The following is a 10,021-nucleotide window of genomic DNA, read 5'->3' as shown; positions in this document are numbered from 1 at the left end:
TTTTCCCATTCTGTTGGTTGCTGGTTCACTCTAATGATTATTTCTTTTGCTGTACTGAAGCTCTGGAGTTTGATTAGATCCCATTTGTCTATTTTGGCTTTTGTTGCCAATGCTTTCAGTGTTTTAGTCATGAAGTTCCTGCCTATGCCTAGATTTTCTTCTAGGGTTTTTATGGTATTAGGCCTTACGTTTAAGTCTTTAATCCATCTGGAGTTAATTTTAGTGTAAGGTGTCAGGAAGGTGTCCAGTTTCTGCTTTCTGCACATGGCTAGCCAGTTCTCCCAACACCATTTATTAAACAGGGAATCCTTTCCCCAATGCTTGTTTTTGTGAGGTGTGTCAAAGATCAGATGGTTGTAGATGTGTGCCATTGCCTCCGAGGCCTCTGTTCTGTTCCATTGGTTTATATCTCTGTTTTGGTACCAGTACCATGCTGTTTTCATTACTGTAGCCTTGTAGCATAGTTTGAAGTCAGGTAGCTTGATGCATCCAGCTTTGTTCTTTTTGCTTAGAATTGTCTTGGCTATGCAGGCTCACTTTTGGTTCCATATGAAGTTTAAGGTGGTTTTTTTCCAGTTCTGTGAAGAGGGTCATAGGTAGCTTGATGGGGATAGTGTTGAATCTATAAATTACTTTGGGCAGTATGGCCATTTTCACAATATTGATTTTTCCCAACCATGAGCATGGAATGTTTTTCCATCTGTTTGTGTCCTCTCTTATTTCATTGGGCAGTGGTTTGTAGTTCTCCTTGAAGAGGTCCTTTACATCCTTTGTTAGTTGTATTCCTAGGTATTTTATTCTCTTTGCAGCAATTGTGAATGGCAGTTCATCCTTGATGTGGCTCTATTTAAGTCTGTTATTGGCATATAGGAATGCTTGTGATTTCTGCACATTGATCTCGTATCCTGAGACTTTGCTGAAGTTGCTTATCAGGTTCAGGAGATTTTGGGCTGAGACAATGGGGTCTTCTAAATATACAATCATGTCATCTGCAAATAGAGACAACTGGACTTCCTCCTTTCCTAATTAAATACCCTTTATTTTTCTTGTCTGGTTGCTCAGGCTAGAACTTCCAACACTATATTGAATAGGAGTGGTGAGAGAAGACATCCTTGTCTAGTGCCAGATTTCAGAGGGAATGCTTCCAGTTTTTGCCCATTCAGTATGATATTCACTGTGGGTTTGTCATAAATAGCTCTTATTATTTTGAGATACGTTCCGTCGATACCTAGTTTATTGAGAGCTTTTAGCATAAAGGGCTGTTGAATTTTGTCAAAGGCCTTCTCTGCATCTACTGAGATAATCATGCGGTTTTGTCTTTGGTTCTGTTTATGTGGTGAATTACGTTTATAGACTTGCGTATGTTGAACCAGCCTTGCATCCCCGGGATGAAGCCTACTTAATCATGGTGGATAAGTTTTTTGATGTGCTGTTGCAATCGGCTTGCCAGTATTTTATTGAAGATTTTTGTGTCTACATTCATCATGGATATTGGTCTGAAGTTTTCTTTTCTTGTTGAGCTTCTGCCGGGTTTTGGTATCAGGATGATGTTGTTCTCATAAAATGATTTGGTAAGGATTCCTTTTTTTGTATTGTTTGGAATATTTTCAGAAGGAGTCGTACCAGTTCTTCTTTGTGCTGTATGGTAGACTTTGGCTGTGAACCCATCTGGACTTGGGCTTATTTTGTTTGGCGTTTATGTTTTAAGTTAGCATTAAGCATTACCTTAAAGCCAATGTTCACCAGAAATGCGAAAAACAAAACATGTCCATCTTCATGAGCTCTTTAATATCTTAATTCATCTTGAGACCTACTTCGCAAAGTCCATAAGCAAATTCCCTAATTTCTCAGCAAAGTCATGTCAGTGAATATTTAGGCTGCATGAGAAACAGCCATAAAGCCCCAATGAAAACTAGAAATTCAGTAAGAGGGGCTAAATGTAATAGAAGTAAGAGTAGCCTGAAATTTTCTAAAGGCAGGAGGGAACTTGAGCAGCCTGATCTATGAAATTATGTGTGCTTTTTGGTAGGGCTGAGTCAAATAGACATGGGACCCTTTTAAGTTGCTTTCTATAATAAATCACCTAACCCACAGGCAGACAGCAATAGGAAAACTATATAATGGTTAAACTCATGAGCTGGTTTCCTGGATAGATCTCAAAAGGAAAAAAAATTCTCTATATGAATAAAATGAATGGCTCAAGCATTCTTCATTATGTCACGTATTTAAAATGCATGTATAATAACTGATAATTAATTAAAGCAAATAAAAACATTCCTCAATGGGGCATATTTCAAACTTAGTCATATTACCAATCTTTATAAACATGAATAATCATGGGCAGATGGAATGCCATTATAATTACAGTGATTTAATTTTATAGAAAGCCCTGAGGAATACATCTGGAAGAACTCTGACAAATCTGATAGAAAAAGGAACTTATTCTTTCCTGGGGGCACTTCTTATTCTCTACAACTAGGCTGTACTGTTTGTAAACTGTAGCTCATGTAAATACCTGCCTCACAGGTATGTTGTAAGCATCATATACAAGATGTGAAAGGTGCTTTGGGAATGCTAAAGCTCTCTACAAAGCAGAGTGATTTTCTACATGGGAATAGTTCACATCAAATGAATAGCAAGAGTTAAAAACTGGTAATTAACCAGGTGTGGTGTCTCCGTCTGGATTCCAAGCAATTTAGGAGGCCAAGGTAGGAGATCACTGGAGGCCAAGAATTGAAGACCAGCCTGGGCAGCATAGTGAGACCCCATCTCCAAAAAAGAAAAAAAAACACCTGTTGCCTAATTTCTGTGAATGCCAGTACATCTAAGTTGTGATAATATCTGAATTTCAAATTGTTTGAGAAAATTACTAATTATTCTTTAAAGCAACCTCTGAAAAACAACTTTTGGTTCTATCGATGATGATATGGCCTTAAGGTATATCATAGGAACCCCTAGGATTATGTTACATAATGGTTGTTGTTATTGGCCATATCTGATGAGCATTTATGATGCTGATCAAGCCATCACCCTCAAACACCCATGCCATGACTTCTTCCTTATATCTATTGAAAAATTACATTTGTGAATTGCCTCGGCTTGCCAAAGTCCTATTCCCTTGCACACCCCCCCAATCCCACTCCTTAGCAGGAAACAGGTGTGTGTGCATGCACGCTTGCACGCAACCACATGCATGCACAATTAACAATTGTTAATTTTTTCAATTATTAAACTATATAACCGTGAAGTTTGAAAGATTACAACAATGCAACACAAGCTCCCTTTTACACATCTATAGCTGTGAGCTAAATGCACTACTGAATACATCATCGTCCATGACGTAAAGCTGACTTTGAGAGTACTAAAAGACAAGTACATACATTTTTAAATGAGTACCTATCAGAAAACTCTTCTGGACATTGCCTTAGACAAAGAAATCATGATTAAAACCTCAAATGCAAATACAACAAAAACAAAATAGAAAAATGGGACAAACGATAAAGCTTCTTACAGCAAAAAGAAAGAGACAACCTACAGAATAAGAGAAAATATTTACAAACTATGTATTCAAATCCAGAATCAATAAGGAACTCAACTTAACAACAACAACAAAACATAAATAACTCCTTTCAAAAGTGGGCAAAGGATATGAACAGACATTTTTCAAAAGAAGACATATAAATGACCCACAAGCACATGAAAAATGTTTGACATCCCTAATAGTCAGAAATGCAAATTAAAATGACATGGAGATATCATCTTACACCAGTCAGATGTTATTAAAATGTCAAAAAATAACAGATGTTGGCAAGGATGTGGAGAAAGGGTAACACTTATACACTGCCAGTGGGAATGTAAATCAGTACAACCTCTATGGAAAACAGCATGGGAGATTTCTCAAAGAACTGAAAATAGAACTGCCATTTGATCCAGCAGTTCCACTACTGGTATCTACCCAAATACCCTACACACTACTGAGTAGAAACCCAAAGGGAAAAAACATCACTATATCCAAAAGACACCTTCCCTCGTATGTTTATTGTAGCACTATTCACAATAGCAAAGATATGGAATCAACCTAAGTTTCCATCAGCAAATGATTGGATAAAGAAAATGTGGCATATATACACAATGGAACACTACTCAGCCATAAAAAACAACAAATCATGTCTTTTACAACTCAGATGGAACTGGAGGCCATTTTCTTAAGTGAGATAACTCAAACAGAAAGTTAATTACTGTATTTCTCTCTAATAAGTCAGAGCTAAATAATGTGTATGCATGGACACAGAATGTGAAATGATAGACACTGGAGACTCAGAAGGGTTTTTTTCTTTTGCCATCTCAACCCAGCTTCTCCCGACTCCAGGAAGAACCGGGAAGAGAAGGCAACAACTTCAGAAGAGTTTTAAGGGTGGGAGAGGGTGAGGAATGAGAAGTTCCTTAATGGATTCAATGTACATTATTCAGGTGACAGTTGCACTAAAAGCCCAGACTTCACCAGTATGTAATATGTTCATGTAACAAAACTGCACTTGTGCCCCTTAAGTTAATACAAAATTAAAGGGGAAAAAAACAGCAAAAGAGAGAAAGGATGTATCTATCATGAATGGTGTTTGTAGTAAATACAGTGCTAGCCTCAACTTTGATAACAAGCTGTCTGACTTAGCCTGTTCAGACCATTCCCATAGCCCAAGATGAGTTCCAATTTTCAAATTTGTGATGCATAAAAATAGAACGTAAAAGAGAAACTAAGTAATCACAAGTTTTAATTTACAAAACACAGATACTTAATACGTATTTTGGTGTACATAAGCAATGTTACAATAAGAACAATAGATTAGAACTAATAACCAGAAGTAAATATCATTACATACAAGAACATAATATATGACAAAGGATTCATCACAAGGAATGGGAAACATTTAACAAATGGTTGGGACTTACTAGCTAGCAATCTGCCACATCTATATCTGAAATTTAGACAACCCATTTGAAGCACACAGAAGTTAGCTTGACATCATTTTATATTTAAATATATAAAAATAAAAGCATAGAAAAAATAAAACACAATTGAAAGTTTCTCTATACACTTAGAAGAAATAGGACCTGATGTTCTATAGATCAGTCGGGTGACTATAGTTTATATCAATCTGTCATACTTTCAGAATAGCTAGAAGACAATAATTCAAATGTTCCTATCATAAAGAAAAGATAAATATTTAAGGTGATGGATATCCCAATTACCCTGATTTTATTATAGGAATGTATCAAATTATCACATGTACCCCCAAAATATGTACGTTATATATTTTTAAAAAAGAAAATGTGTCAGTCTCTAGAAGTAACATCTTTTGTGCTTTAAAATTCTAAAAGAAAAGAAGCACAGACTTGCCTACATAAAAATCAAACACAAATTCACTGACAAAAAGCAAACAAAAGACTAGAAAAAATATTTTCAGCAAATATGATTGTCTTATTTTTGTTAAGTAAATTGATTTTTTAAAAAAAGAAGCATTAAGTCTTAAAAGGCAAGCAAGTAATAGATAAAAATACTCCTGAGCATCCTCTAGAATAGCTCCTCGACATGGCATTCCCAGTCCTCCAGAGCCCAGTACCACTGTACCTTCCAGCCATGTCTCCAGCTTCCTCCCTATGCATTCAATGCTCTTGCCATATTGAACTGCTTATAATCTCCAGGTGACTCAAAGCTCAAAGCTCTGGCTCATTGTGCTTTCACTCTAGTGGAATAGCCAACTCCTCATTCTTCCACCTGAACATTCATCTTTCAGAGCAACTCAAGTCTCACCTGTACCAGGACCCTGCAATGCCCACTGCTGCCACCCCATCACTTGCCCTGCCCAACACTGTCCAGAAGCACTTGCTGCAATGATGGAAACGTTCTGTAAATGTGCTGTCTAACATGTCCCTCCTAGCCATGTGTGGCTATGGAGCACTTGAAATGTAGTTAGTGTGACTAAGAATTTAATTTTAAATTTCATTTATTTAATTTTCATTTAATTACCATTAAGCTAAGGACTATCAGGTTAGACAGCACAGTAATCCTGATGGAGTTCACTAAGTTTTTCTTATTTTTCCCAGTGTCACCATCACTCGCCCAATGCCAGATACATGAGCAGAAACTCAGTAAATGTTTATCCAATGAATAATTTAAGGTGTTAATTATGAACCAAACACTATGCTGGGCACATTACAAGTATTACCTAACTAGCTCTAAAAATAGCAATATGAAGTAAGCACTATTACAATCCCTAGCTTTCTGGTGAGGAACTTAAAGAACTAAGCAACTTGCCCGGATCACATTCTTAGGAAACGTGTGGGAAGGGATACTAAGCACAATGTCAGAGGAACGTCAGCTTGAAGGATTATGTTCTTTTAACTATGTTTTCAAGCTTTTTGTGATCAAGATATGATAACTTTCCAATTCACACTTTTTCTTAGTATTAATATATTGTTACATAAATTTTTATTAAAAAAATAAAGTGATTAAATGATAAAATTAATCAACACAAAGTACACATCTCAATGAAACTACCACTTGAATCAGGAAATAGCACATTACCAGCATCCTGGAAGCCTCCTGGTATGCTCTCCCACCTTCCCTCCTCCCCACCATCCTCCCTACAGATAACCACTATCCTCACCTTCAACACACCAGAGTTGTTTTGCCTGTTTCTGACCTTGATAAAAAGTGAAATCATATACTACACACTTTTGTGTCTGCCTTCATTCATTCAACTCTGTGATATGTATCCATGTCACTGTGTGCAACAACAGCTCTACCCATTGCTGTATAGGATTCCATTGTAAGAATACACCACAGGCTGCTGATCTATTCTATTACTGAAGGACATCTGGGTTGTTTCCAGTTTGGAGCTGTTAGGAATAATGGTGCCACAAACATTCTTATACATGTCTTTTGATGCAAATATGTGCCATATTTGTTAGTTACATTCCTAAAAATGTAATTACACATCTATAAGGCATGCAAATAATCAGCTTTTAACTAACAGTTTTACAAACTGGTGTACAAATATACATTCCATCAACAGAGTAGGAGAGTTATAATATTCTCCAATATTGTCAATATTGCTATTTTCATCTTTTTAATTCTAGTAATTCTTGAGGAGCAGCAGGGTATTGATATCTCATTGTGGTTTTGTTGCATTTCCCTGATAACTAATGAGGTTGAGCATCTTTGTATTTATTTATTGGCCATTTGGATACCTTCTTTTGTGAAGGGCATGTCAAATCTTTTGCTGATATTTCTATTGAGTTGTTACTGTTTTAAATGACTTATTTAAACATTATGGATGTAAGATATTTGTTACTTGCATATATTAAAAATCTCTCAATATCTTGCCATTTCATATTCAGGGATGTTTTCCTGATAAACAGAACTTCACTTCAATGTAATCCAATATTTTCTGATAAGACTAATGTTCCTGAGTTTTTATATCATACAATGAAATGTCTCAATATTTCATAACTCAATGAACTAATTCCTCCAAATGACTAATGCATACTGTTAGAAAACCATGCATTAGTAAAATATAACGGACAAGATAGCCCAATGAATTTCATGTACTATAGCATGAAAAACTCGATATGATTCCATATTCTACTTTGCAAGTAAGCTTAAGAAACTACCACTTGCTAAGTTTGATGTACCAAAGAATATTCACAATTATTGAAGAAGCTATTAAAACATTCCTCCTTTTCTAGCTATATACCTTTGTGAAGCTAATTTTCTTCATTATACTTCAACCAAAATAACATATCAAAACAGATATGTTGTCTTCTATTGCTATATCTTCTGTTAAGCTAAGCGTTAAAATTTTCAAAAATATTTTAAAATATAAAATATTAACATTTTGACAAATTTTGCAAAATTGCAAAAATATAATATAAAAAGATATTTTTCATTAAGTGTTTGTTTAGAAAATAGGTATTAACATGAGTATATCATAATCTGTTATTGTTTTAAATAGGTATGTATTATATTCATAAATGTTTTTAAATTCCTAACTGAATTTCTATAGCGTATTATCCATATACATTACAGCATATGTGAAAACACATACAAATATATACAGTAAATATATGTAGAACATATGTAAATACAGTAGATATGCAGCAAATATATACAGAATATATCCACATTTATGAATACAGTAAATATAAATATAACTCACATATACAAAAGATCTTTGTAGCCCTCAAAAATGTTTAAGAGTGTATAGGGGACCCAAGACCCAAAAAGTTGGAGAATTATTGGTATAGTTGTTCTAACAATGACTGAAAAGGAGGTGTTAAAATCTAAAACTATGATTATGAATTTATTGATTTCTTCTTTTAGTTCTTTTATTTTTTGCTTTGTAGTTATCTATTAGTTACCTATATATTTAGTATAGCCATCATTCCCTCTTTATCTCTAGTAATGATCCTTGCCTAAAGTCTAACTTAGATAACAGTATAGTTATGCTGGCTTTCTTTGGGTTAATGTTTTTATGGTACATGTTTTCAGACATTGTCCAAACATTATTTCTCTCTCTCCACCCAGCCTTCATCCCCACCACCCCCCATCATTTTCTGGAACTCTAGATACACCTTCCCTAGATTTTCTTACCATGTCCCATGTGTCTCTCATGACTTCAGTTTGGCATAGTTTTCTAATTCCTTTTTACGTCCATGCTTTATATGGACATTAATCTATTTTCTAGTTCGCTGTTTCCTTCTTCAGCTAGATCTAATCTGTACTTAAACCCACTATTGAGCTCTCAATTTCTGTTAACTTTTTGGATTCAGATTTTTTATACTTTCTTATAGTTTCTGGTTCTACTCTCTTATGGTTCTATTCTAGTCCAATTCTCCATCTTAATTGCCTGAATATAATAGTCCAAGTTATTTTAAAGTCTGGGTTTGATAACTCCAATAACAGGGTAACCTCCAACCCACTAAGTAGTTCTAAGTAGTTACTTCCCATGCCCCTCCTCCCCCTAATTGCTGATAACCACCAATTTGCTGTCTGTATGGATTTACCTATTTTGTATATTTCATATAAATTAAATCATACAACATGTGACCTTTTATTTCTGTCTTCTTTCAACATAGCATCTTCTTCGGGTTAACTCACTGCAGCACCATCAAAACTTCATTCCTTTTTATGGCTAATAATATTCCATCATATGTACATATCACAGTTCACTTACCCATTTTTCTGTTGATGAACATTTGAATTGTTACCACCTTTTCATTGTGGTTAATAGCTCTGCTGTGAGCATGAGTGCACAAACACAGGTTTTTATGTTATTTTGGCTATTGATATGATTTGGCTGTGTCCTCATCCAAATCTCATCTTAAATTGTAGCTCCCATAATTCCCATGTGTTGTGGGAGGGTTCCAGTGGGCAGTAAGCGAATCATGGGGGCAGGTCTTTCTTATGTTCTCATGAAAGTAAGTCTCATGAGAGCTGATGGTTTAATAAAGGAGAGTTCCCCTGCACATGCTCTCTCTCTTGCCTGCCACCATGTAAGACACGACTTTGCTCCTCCTTCACCTTCTACCATGATTGTGAGGCCTCCCCAGCCATGTGGAACTGTGAGTCCATTAAACCTCTTTCCTTTATATATTATCCAGTCTTGGGTATGTCTTTGTTAGCAGCATGAAAACAGATTAATACACTTATGTTCTCTTTTAGTTTTGTTTTATTTTTTAACCTCTACTAGTTTTCTTCAGCAGATGAATTGGTTTGCAACAAACCAGTCCACCATCTCCAGAAGTAAAACTGAAATTTAAATTTTATTTTAGTAAAACTAAAATTTAAAAACTGCAATATCAAAAAACTGATCCTGAAGTAATAACTAATGAAAGACAATTTTGAAGCATAATACAAATGCTCGATTTTAAGCAGTACAGTAAACATTTGGAAACTGTTTTGTTGATGCTTTTTAAATATTACCCAAACTTTCCTTAGGCCTAAATACAGAAACAATTAGTA

At 35.2% G+C, this 10,021-nt stretch overlaps 1 protein-coding gene across 7 annotated transcripts in view; it reads right to left on the bottom strand.

Moving 5' to 3' along the window:
• Positions 1–10,021, bottom strand: part of MTUS2 (microtubule associated scaffold protein 2) — a 744,933-nt gene that overhangs the window by 586,453 nt on the left and 148,459 nt on the right. The gene's annotated exons all lie outside the window — the stretch shown is intronic.

The sequence above is a fragment of the Callithrix jacchus genome, chromosome 5 (genome assembly GCF_049354715.1).
Source record: "Callithrix jacchus isolate 240 chromosome 5, calJac240_pri, whole genome shotgun sequence".
In the NCBI taxonomy this organism is placed as follows: Eukaryota; Metazoa; Chordata; class Mammalia; order Primates; family Cebidae; genus Callithrix; species Callithrix jacchus.
Note: the sequence above shows the minus strand (reverse complement) of the source record. Positions and strands in the feature narration are given on the sequence as shown.